The 12,305-nt window shown below is 35.7% G+C and overlaps 1 protein-coding gene across 2 annotated transcripts in view; it reads right to left on the minus strand.

The window, feature by feature from the left end:
- Positions 1-12,305, minus strand: part of FRY (FRY microtubule binding protein) — a 449,099-nt gene that overhangs the window by 408,983 nt on the left and 27,811 nt on the right. The window lies entirely within an intron of this gene.

A 12,305-nucleotide genomic window follows, 5' to 3' on the forward strand; every position in this document is an offset into this window, starting at 1 on the left:
GGAGAGCTAAGTCAAAATCATGAAAAAGTCCCTATATACATAAATTTTCTGTCACAGTATTGTCAGAAACAAATGCCCAATTGCAGGTAATTGGCTAAATATATCAACTCACATGGAATATTGTCACATCATTAACTATTAAGGTAAGGTAGTAACACAAACATAATATAGTGTTAAGACAAAAATATACAAATATAAGAGATAATATATTTTAAATGAAAAAAGAAGGTTGAAGCAAATGAACCAAATGACAGATTAATGTGAAGGATTTTAGGTGATTCCTTTTTCTTTGTTCTATTACTAAAAACAATATAGTAAAGTATTTGTAGTTATACTTCCAGCACCAACAATTTGTCACATTTCTATGATTGATAGCCACACAACTTCAAGCACAGACTGAGTGTAAAGGGCTTAACAAATCTAAGGCTTAAATCTACCTACTTTGTGTAGTTTTGTTCATTTCAACTGTTTCTGAATTTCTCATTCATAGAATGAGGTAAATAAAGATATAAGTGAAAGCATATGGTGTTTGTCTTTCTCTGACTAGCTTATTTCACTTACCATAATGTTTTCCAGGTCCATCCACACTGTCACAAAGGGGAAAATTCTCTTCTTTTTAATGGCCAAGTAGTAGTGCATTGAGTAAATGTCCCATAGTTGCTTTATCCACACTCATCTACTGAGGGACACTTGGGCTGCTTCCATATTGTGGAGATTGTAAATAACACTGCAGTGAACATAGGGGTTCTTGTGTTCTTTCTAATCGTTTTGGGTCTCTTCAGATACATTCCTGGAAGTGGGATCACTGGATCAAAATGTAGATCTATTTTTAATTTTTTATGGTAACCTCATACTGCTTTCACAGTGGCTGCATCATCAGTCAGCATTCCCACCAAGAGTGCAAAAGGTTCCCCTTTCTCCACATCCTCAGCAACACTTGTTGTTTGTTGATATATGGATGACAACCTTCTGACCAGTGTGAGATGATATCTCATTATGGTTTTAATTTGCATTTCTCTGGTGATTAGTGATATCAAGCATCTTTTCATATGTCTATTGACAATCTGTATGTCCTGTTTGGAGAAGTGTATATTTAGCTCCTTTGTCCATTTTTAAAATGAGATTGTTAGATTTTCTTGTTGAGTTTAATAAGTTCTTTGTAAACTTGAGATATTGACCCCTTATCAGATGTACTGACAAATAAATTCTCCTATTCAGTGGGTTGTCTCTTTTATTTTGTTGTTGGTTTTCTTTGCTGTGCAAAAACTTTATAGTTTGATCTAGTACCATTTGTTTGCTTTTCTTTTGTTTCCTTGCCTGAGAAGATATACATAAGATAAAATATAGCTATGATCAATGTCTGAGATTTTATTGCCTAGGTTTCTTTCTAGCACTTTTAAGGTTTCATGTAGCCCTGGCTGGGGTAGCTCAGTGGATTGAGCACAGGCCTGCGAACCACACAATCGAGGTTCAATTCCCAGTCAGGACACATGCCTGGGTTGCAGGCCAGTTCCCTGCAGGAGACTCAAGAGAGGCAACCATACATTGATATTTCTCTTCCCTCTCTCCTTCCCTTCCCTTCTAAGGATAAATAAAATCTTTAAAAAAAAAGGTTTCATGTCTAACATTGAAGTCTTTGATTCACTTTTAATTCATTACAAGAACGAATATGTGGTTTCTGAAGATGGTTTCATTTTTCTGCACGTATTTCCAATTTTCCCAAACCAATTACTGAGTAAATTATCTTTACCCATAGTATCTGTTTGCTTCCTCTGTTGAATATTAATTGAGCATAAAGGTATGGGTTTATTTCTGGGCTCTTTGTTGTGTTCCATTGATCTATGTGTCTGTTTTTATGCCACTAACATGCTGACTTGATTACTATGGCCTTATAGTACAGTTTGGTATTAAGTAGCATGATTCCTCCAACTTTGTTCTTCTTTCTCAGGATCACTGTTGCTATGTGGGGCCTTTTGGGGTTCTATATAAATTTTTCAAATATGTTCTAGTTCTGTGAACTATGTCATTGGTGTCTTCATAGGAATCATGTTGAATCTACAGACTGCTCTGGGTAGCATGGACATTTTAACGATGTTATTCTCCTATTCATGAACTTGTTATGTGCTTCCACTTATTTGTACCTTCTTTGATTTCTTCAATGTCTTGTAATTTTCTGAGCAAAGGTCTTTTGCATCCTTGGTTAGATTTACTCATAGGTATTTTATTGTTTTTGAAACAGTTACAAATGAGACTGTTTTCTTAATTTCCCTTTCTGATAGTTCAGTATTGCCATATAAAAAATGCAACTGATTTCTGAATATTAATTTTGTATCCTGCTACTTTGCTGAATTTATGTATCTGTTCTAGTAGATTCTTGGTGGAATATTTAGGGTTCTCTATGCACAGTACCATGTTATCTGCAAATAAAGACAGTTTTACTTCTTCCTTTCCAATTTGGATGTCTTCTGTCTCTCCTTGTCTGACCGCTATGGTTAGGACTTCCAGCACTATGCTGAATGAGAGAGGTGAAAAGGGACATCCCTGACTTGTTGCAAGTCTTAAGAGGAACGCTGGTATTTTTTGCATGTTGAGATTGTTGTTGGTGGTGGGTTTCTCATATAAAGCCTTGGTTATGTTTAGGTATATTCCTTCTATTCCCACTTTGCTGAGGGTGTTTATCATCAAAGGTTGCTGAATTTTATCAAGTGCTCTTTCTGCATCTATTGATACGATCGTGTGGTTTTTATCCTTCATTTTGTTTATGTGGTATACCACATCTAGTGATTTGCAAATGTTGTACCAAACTTGCATTTCCCGAATAAATTCCACTTGACCATGGTGTACGATCTTTTTGATATATTGCTGTACCTGGTTTCCCAATATTTTATTGAGGATTTTAGTATCTAAGTTAATCAGAAATACTGGTGTATAATTTTTTTGCAGCCTTTATCTGATTTTCAAATTAGGATAATGCTGAGTCATAAAAAGAGCACGGGAGTCTTCCATCTATTAACTTTTTTGAAATGGTTTGAGGAGAGGAGTTAGTTCTCTGAATGCTTGGGGGAAAAAAACTGTGAATCCATCTGGTCCAGGGCTTTTGTTTGTTGGGAGTTTTTTGATTACTGCTTTAATTTAATTAAGTGTAATCTATGTATTCAGATTCTCTGATTCTTTCTGATTTAGTTTTAGAAGATTGTTGTTTTTAGGAATTTATCCATTTCATCCAGGTTGTCCAATTTGTTTGCATATAGTTGTTTGTAATAATTTTTATAATCCTTTGTATTTCTTTGGTGTCAATTATTTCTCTTTTATTTCTGATTTTATTATTTGAGTTCTTTCTCATTTCTTGATGGGTCTGGTTAAAGGTTTGTTAATCTTCTTGATCTCTTTAAAGAACCAACTGTTGGATTCATTAATATTTTATATTTTTTTAGATCTATTTCATTTGTTTCTGCTCTGATCTTTATTATTTCCTTCCTTTTTAGCACTTTGGGATTTGTGTGTTATTCTTTTTCAAGTTCTTCTAAGTTTAAACTTAGATTATTTATTTGAGCTTTTTAAAATTTCTTGAGATAGGCCTGTAATGTTATGAATTTCCCTCTTAGGATTTCCCCTGTGTCCTAAATATTTTGGGTTGTCGTGTTCTCATTTTCTTTGATTGTATTGTTAACCCATTATTTAATAACATGTTATTTAGCTTCCATGTCTTTATGAATTTTTAGTTTTCTTCTTGCAATTGATTTGTAGTCATAGCATTTGTGGTAAGAGAAAACATTTCATATGATTTCAATCTTCTTAAATTTATTAAGACTAGTTTTCTGTCCTATGTGTGATCTATCCTGGAAAATGTTCCATGTGAGCTAGAAAAATATGAATAATCTGTTGCTTTGGGATAAAATTCTCTGAAGATATCAATTAAGTTCATTTGATTTAATGTGTCATTTAAGGCAGCTGTCTCCTTGTTGATCATCTATCTGGAACACCTATCCATTGAAGTCTATGGGATGTTAAAATACCCTACTATGACTGTATTTCTGTTGATTTCTCTCATTATGTCTATCAAGATTTGCTTTGCACATTTAGGTACTTCTATGTTGGGTGCACAAATGTTTACTAGTGTTATATCCTCTTGCTGGATTGTTCCCTTTATCATTATGTAGTGTCCTTCACCTTTTGGTTTTTAAAGTCTATTTTTTGGATGTAAGTACTGCTACTCCAAATGTTTTTTCCTTTTCGTTTGCATAAAATATCTTTTTTTTATTCCTTTACTTTTAGCCTGTGTGTTCCTTTCAATCTGAGTTGGGTGTCTTAGAGACAGCATATATATGGGCCTTGTGTTCTTATCTATTCAGTCACTGTATGTGTTTTGATTGGAGTATATAAGCCATTTACTTTAAACTCTGCAGAGGTCATGGCTAATTTGAGGGATACAAACACTCTTTACTTAAATATCGTTACATATATTGGGTGCATAGGTCAAGGTCATGACTAACACAAATTAAAGGAAATTCTAATGATGACAGAGATATGTCTTCCTATCTATGCAGAAAAAGATGTGCTAGCTGTTATGTATTCCAAACAAGTCACTTATCAAAGTATTTTTGCAAGTGTTTTAAAAATATTTATGCCTTGAGCACAGCAATATTATTTGTGATGAATGTTATAAACTTTTGCAATGCCAACTATTGAAGATTCTCATTAATTAATTTTAAGACTTATTTTTTTGTTTTATTTGTTAACAATATCCGTTTCCATTATTTGAAAAGAAAATTTTTTATTCTTTATAGTTTTATATTTCTTGTTTAATAATTTCAACATTGTAACTAAAATAAATAAAATCATGTATTTTATTATGTAAATATAATAAATGCAAATTTGAAGTGTTTTGAATTTTTTTCACATTTCAGCATACATTAGTAATGAGTATATCTCTCAGATACATGTGCCTACACTGTAATTTTTTTTTACCACCACCTCTTCATGGTTAAGGTGATTATTGATAGATACATCTTTAATGCCATTTTATTTATTAACTGTTTTTCTCTATTTTTTTTCCTTTTCAATCTTAAAACAAGCCCTTTAACATCGCTTGCAATACTGGTTTGATGTTACCAAACTCCTCTGGCTTTCTCTTGTTTGGGAAGCAATTTATTTCTCCTTCAATTAAAAAATAATAACTTTGCTGGGTAAAGTTGGCCTGGTTGTGGGTCCTTGGTTTTCATCACCTTGAATATTTCATGCCAATCCATTCTGGACTGAAATGTTCCTGTTGAGAAATCAGATGACAGTGTAATTGGAGCTCCCCTGTAGATAATTAACTGCTTTGCCCTTGCAGCTATTAAGATTCTCTCCTTGTCCCGAAGCTTTGCCATTTTAATTATGATGTGTCTTGGGGTGGCTCTCTTTGGGTTCATGCTGTCTGGGACTCTCTGTGCTTCCTGGACTTGTATGTCTTTTTTCTTCACCAGGTTTAGGAAAGTTTTGGTCATTATTTCTTCAAACAAATTCTCAATCCCTTGCTCACTCTCTTCTCCTTCTGGTATTCCCATGATATGAATGTTGTTATGCTTCATGTTGTCTCAAAGGTTTCTTAAGGTCTACTAATTTTAAGTTCTTTTTTCTTTTTGATGTTCTGCTTGGGTGTTTTTTTCTACCCTGTCTTCTAAATTGCTGATTCAATCCTCTGCTTCACTTAACCTACTGTTTATTCCTTCTAGTGTCTTATTCATTTCAGATATTGCACTCTATTTCTGATTGGTCCTTTTTATGGTTTCTGTATATTTTTTCATGATGTTGAGTATCCTTATAATTATTACTTTAAGCTCTGTATCTGATAAATTGCTTGCCTCCATTTCATTTAGTTCTTCTGAAAATTATTTGTTCTTTCATTTGGGGCCTGGATTTTTGTCTTCCCATTTCAGATGCTTCTGTGTGTATGTTTCTGTGTATTAGATAGATCTGCCAAGATTCTGGTGCAACCCTGTGTCAGACAATGCTTGTGACTCTCTCTGGGCAAACCTGTTTGGAGCTATAAGCAATCTGTAGCTTGTGGCTCCCTCTGCTGGGCATGGGTATTTGCAGAAAGAACCAGGCTGCACAACAAGGATGGCTTTTACCAGAACCAGGCCCAGGGGAGGGTCAGCTAAAGTCTCAGAGCTCCCAGAGATATGCCTTCATGCTTAGGCTTAATCACTGTAATAACTCCACCTATTCTCCTCAGCAGCCTGGACTAGGCTCCACAGGGTGTAGAGTATGAGGGACTCCTGTGGGTGGGGCTATTGCTTCCCCCCAGGTTGATGTTGCAGGGAGTGTAGTGCTATGCCCTAGACAGATGGCTTCTGCAGTATGGGGAGTGACTCAGCACAGGGATCCTGGTGGCTGACCCTTTAGTTCTCTCCCCAGAGCCACCAATCCCAGACTCTCCATGTGGCTCTAGTTCACTCTGCTCTCCCTCTACCAGAACCTAGGGTGAGTGGCTGTAAATGAAATTTTGTGCATGGGCCCTTTAAGAGGCTCTCTATGTCTCTAGCTGTCTCTTCCTGGTGGACAGAAACCCTAATGCTTTTCTTAGGGCATGTCATTTGGTTCCTTTACAGATTCTGGTGCTTTACCCTGGGGAGCTCAGCTTGGGGTTAGACCCCTTAGTTCTCAAAGGGAACCCCACTGATACATCCCTCCAGAACTCCAGCTGCTGCCTGTGGGAGCCCAGGGAGCCCTCTTGCACCTCTGCAATTTCCTACCAGTCTCAGTGTGGTTGTGTGTTTCTTCCATAAGTCCTTGGTTTTAAGGTTCCTCTCCAGCTAGTGTTCAGTTGATTATTCAGGATGATTTTTCTATAATTTATTTTTAATTCCAGTTTTGTCCTCAGAGGAGGTTAGTGTAGCTTCCATTTATTCCTCCATCTTCAGTCTCACTTGTCTATTTTGATTCCATATCTCTTCCACCTCCACACCCTTGCCAATGCACCCAGTGCAACCCATGCTATTGCATCTTAGTATTATTATCTCTTGAAAATCTCTTGAGTGTATTTTCTGCCTTAGTTCAGGCTCTTACAATTTCTCATTTATTCCATTATACAGGTTTCAAATGACTTCTGGCTCTGGGATTTATTATTGCTGGCACAAGAATGTATAACTTCAAAAGTTATTTTTTTCTTAAACACAAATCAGTTTATGATTTTTTTGTGTGTGTATGTGTGTTCTTCCTCCCTGGATGTGCAAGAATGACCTCAGAACATGACAGACTAGGAAGCTCCAGGCCCTTGTTGTTCTATGGAAATACCAAGTGAACAACAACATAGTGACCAAAGTAGTTTGTGGGAACTTTAGAAACCAGCTAAGAACCTGGAAACTAAATGAATACCTAAAAAGAAAAAGCCATTTCAACACAACAGAATATTTCCTGGAGTTTTGCTATCTTTACCCTCCCAATCATCATCCCAGCAAACTTAGTTGAGACGATGCCACCTAATTCCTTGTCCCTTCCTTAGAACAGAAGAAAAGGGTGGGATTTGCTTGCAACATTATGGATTGTCTGAGGAACTGGTTTTTCTCTGGCCTGACTTGGGGTACTGATAACAATGATGGTGTATTCTAGATATCATGTTGGAGGATGCTGATAGCAGGAGTGGGTTCCAAACCTGTGAGAGCTTCAGAAAACTGTAGACCATGGGCACCTGGGTGCAAGAGAAATACAATAGAACATCTAAGGTCTTGAGAATAAACACGGATAAAACTTTCAGGAAAAAAAGTTTTTTTGTGTGTAGAGCCATTCCCCAGAGACTGGGTGAAGAGATGGTTTCTTTAAATCATAATTTTCAACAAATATCACAAAACATACATAAAAGGTAAATATGGCCCATTCAAAGAAACAAAATAAATCTCCAGGAACCAACCCTAAAGAAACAAACACCTTGAACTTACTAGAAAGACTTCAAAACAATTTTCTTAAGTATGCTCAATGACATAAAGGAGAACACAGGCAGATAGCTAAACAAATTCAGGAAAAATGTATGAACAAAGTAAGACTATCAACAAAGAGATAAAAAGCATAAAAAGAGTCAAAAATTAATTATGGAGCTGAATAAAACAATGACTCCACTAAAACTTTCACTACAGGGATTCAACAATAGATCCAAACAGGCAGAAAAAAATCAGAAAACTTGAAGGTAGGTCATTTGAAATTATTGAGTCTTATAAACAAAAAGAAAAAAGAATAAAGAAAAGGAAGAGAGTCTACCAGACTTATGAGGTACCATAAAACAGATCAATATATGCATTATAGAAGTCCCAAATTGAGAAGAGGGAGAAAGGGGCAGAAAATTTATTTGTGGAAAAAATGATCAAAATGCCCCAAATTTGAGGAAAGATATGGATATATACATACAAGAATCTTAAACTATAAGTAGCATAAATCCAAAGGCACCCACCCTGAAACACATTGTAACCAAATGGCAGAGTCAAAGATGAAGAGAGAGAATCTTGAAAGCAACAAAATAAGAGTGACTTGCCATGTACAAGGGATCTTTGATAAGGTTATCAGTGGATTTCTCAGCAGAATCTTGCCAACTAGAAGGCAATGGGATAGTATATTTAAAGTACTGGCAGTTCTATATCCAGCAAAACTGCTCCTCAAAAATAAGAGCAAAATTAAGACATTTCCAGGTAAATGAAAGCTAAGGGACTTAACACTACAAGTAATGCTAAAGAAACTCCTTGAAGTTGAAACAGAAGGATGCTTGGCAGTAAGTTAAAATCATATGAATCCATAAGTCCTCTGATAAAGGTCAATATGTGGAGAAATATAAAAACTTGAACTACTGTAATTTTGGTTTATTACTCCACTATTGATTCTTTTATAGAATGTAAAAGATAAAAATATTAAAAAATCTATAAACCTATGTTAATGGGTCACAATATATAAACATATAATTTAGGGCATTGCAAGTATAAACTGGGGTCAGGGCAGAGATATAAACAAGTAGAGGTTTTATGCATAATTAAATTTAAATTTTTATTGTAAGTCTAAAACAGACTTATAATATTAGGATATTTTATGTAATTCCCATGGTAAACACAATGAACATATCTATAAAATATACTCAATAGCCAGGGACATGTATGAAATGAGAAGGAAATCAAAATACAACACTACAAGAAAAATCAGCTAAACAAAATGGAAGACAGCAAGAAAGAAAATGAGGAACAAAAAGCTGTAAGACTTACAAAAAACAAACTTAAAAAATGGCACTTAGGTCTTTCTCAGTAAGTGCTTTAAATGTAAACGTATTAAACTACTTATTCTAAAGATATAGACTGGCATAATGGATTTAAAAAAATAAACAGAATCCAACTGTATGCTATCCACAAGAGGCTTATTTTAGATTCAGTGATTTAAGGACACAAATAGGCTCAAAGTAAAAGGATGAAAAAAGGTATTCCATTCAAATAGTTATCAAAAGAAAGCAGGGGTGGCTATACTAATATTAGACAAGATAAACTTTAAGTCAAAAACTGTTACAAGAAACAAAGGACATTGTATACTAATAAAAATATCAATTCACCAAGAAGGTATCATGATTATATATGCACCAAACAACAGAGCTCCTAAAAATACAAAGCAAATACTGACAGAACTGAGGGGAGAAATAGAGTGCTCTATAATGGTAGTTGGAGAAATTTAATACTTACGAGCCAGTTCTAGTCCAGTGCTGGCATGTAACAGGTACTCAAAAAGTGTTTACAGAATGAATGAACGAATGATCAATCTGATATGTGACTCTTCTATGAATCACAGTCATGGGGGGTGGGGATTGATGTGTGAAAATAATCATAACAATAAAAATCACAAGATTTACTAATATGGAAATAAAGATTGAATTAGGCAAGATGATCATAGTCAATTGTAGAATAGTTAAAATTAGTATTGGGGGACTCTTTGTAATAAGTCCACTTGTTTAAAGGTATTCAAAGGCATAAATGAAATATATTGTACTGAAAGATAATATCAACAGCTTAAAGGCTTCTGGATGTAGGCACGCATTAATAGGTAATATTAATCATTTAAACATGAGATTAACATGCTGTAAATTGTTGTCATGGAAAACATAATAGTTACTGTTAGGTATTGAAAGTTACTTAACTGAAGATTTAGTGCAGGGGTGTCAGAGTCATTTTCACCAGAGGCTGCATCAGCCTTGTGGTTGCCTTCAAAGGGCCGAATATAATTTCAGGACTGTATAAATGTAACTACTCCTGAACTAGGGACAAGGAGCTCAGTGCTGCTGCCTGGTAAAAACGAGGTGCTGGGCTGGACAAACCAAGGTGGAGGGCTGGATTCAGCAGCCTATGATTTAGTGGGACTGGAGCTCTCTGTGTTCCTCCCCAAAACTTAAGTGGGATTTACTTCCCTGAACAATTGTTTAACTTCATGAAAGTGAAAATGACTATAGGTAGAAATGACCCAGATGCTGGCCTGGGCCAAATGACTTTTTCAGTTTACCTGAGTCACCCTTGGAAACCTCAGTGCACACAAACAAACTTCTACAGACCAGGGATTACCCACAGGCGAGGAAGACAAGACGAATATAACTAAAAGCATTTGTGTATTTTTCTGGGGCCTTCATTATTTCTCTTTTGGCAGATAATCTTGGGCCTGATTAGTGCTGTTGTAACAAAAAGAACAACGATCATTTTGCAGGAGCAAAAATGGTAGCTCCAAATGTGACCAGACACAGGAAATTGGGAAAGTCCCGAGAGCAACTGGGAGAGGTTGTGTGAGCTGAGAAGATGAGGGCACTCCCACGGTCACAAAACTTGGAGCCAAACTGTAGCAGTATCTTTACAGGAGAAAGTGTCCAATTGAAACTTGTCTGCCTGCAATGAACCCTTAGGTCTTTATCTCATTGTTTGTCTTCTTGCAAACAGAAAGATAAGATTCCCATTTTACTGATAAGAAAACTAAAGAAAGGAAGGGGTGGAGGTCACACAGGTAGTACACTTTTGTCTCCAGAGCCAGTAGATTTTGTTCTTTCTGACAACTTTCAATTTTGTTGTTCTTTTAAAATTCACATAATTAAATAGCTAAACTATTCTATATGTATATGCTTTGGAATTCCAATGTGTTGCCACAATCACTTACTTCTTCTATATAATGAATATTGGGTAATTTCTAAAAAAGAAAAAAAACGAGACAACAGATTAAATATTTAAGTAGTAGCACTTTTTTCACATTCACTAGAAAGGTAGATTGAACAATTATTTATTTCTTCTCAGTAATAAGCCCAAACATTACCTCTGGAAATAGGCAGCACACTGGGGCTTTGTGTCCAGAAATAACATCTATGATGAGCCAGGGAGTTTCTTCTTCAAATGAGCAAACTGACCCTCACAGTGGAAAGTGAACTGCCCACAGTGACAGAGCCTGGATGGTGATACCCAGGTGTTTGTGCAACTTCAAAAGAAGTGATTGCTTTACTTTTAGGAGAAAATCTAAGTCCTCTATCTCATAAATGAAGACATTTTTAAAGGAAGAAAAGAATAGAGTGCAGTTTGATGTTTACAGCTCATTACTTCTCTTTCTGCCACCCAGAGCATACACCAAGCCTAAGGAAGATGGCACCATCCCAGAGGAACCAGCCTAAAAGTGGCACCACACCTTAAATGATTAATGTGGAAATACATATTTGATTATGGACATGACAAGTCAGGAAGGCCAGACCCGCCAGGAATAGGTGTGGGAGAGGAACTGTTATTAAATATTTATGCAGCACTGCTGTACAATAAGTATAATTGTGCCAAACACATAAAGTTCTAGCCTTAAGGAGTTTGCTGTCAGTTGTCAAGCTGGTTAGTCCTGAGATATCTGTGTTGCTTCATCAGGTAAACAACCCATGCCAGACATCAAAGAACCATCATGTCAAGCTTTCTTCAGAATAAGACTTTATACCTTATTAGTTAATGTGAAAGTTGCATAGACTTGTCACCACATTAATGATTTTAGGAAATTCACTTGTTTTCTCTCTTGTGGAATCTCTTTGCATTCCTTCTATTTAACTCTTTCACATTGGTGCACAAAAGACAATTGTTTTCCCTGCTATTGAGACATACATAATAATACCAGCAAGAGTGGAGTGCATTATAAAGTTTCAGTTTTGTAAATCTAGGTTAGCCCAAAAGAAATTGTCAAATAATTGAAGTAAGTCATGATGCAGAAACAAACAAATTAATCAAAAATACTCAAAAACATGATGCAACTTGATAGACATGTGAAGAGCTTTATCTGCTTTATCAGCTTTATCTGGAACA

Source organism: Sturnira hondurensis, unplaced genomic scaffold (assembly GCF_014824575.4).
Source record: "Sturnira hondurensis isolate 20B ecotype Veracruz unplaced genomic scaffold, ASM1482457v3 Scaffold0022910, whole genome shotgun sequence".
Classification (NCBI taxonomy): domain Eukaryota; kingdom Metazoa; phylum Chordata; class Mammalia; order Chiroptera; family Phyllostomidae; genus Sturnira; species Sturnira hondurensis.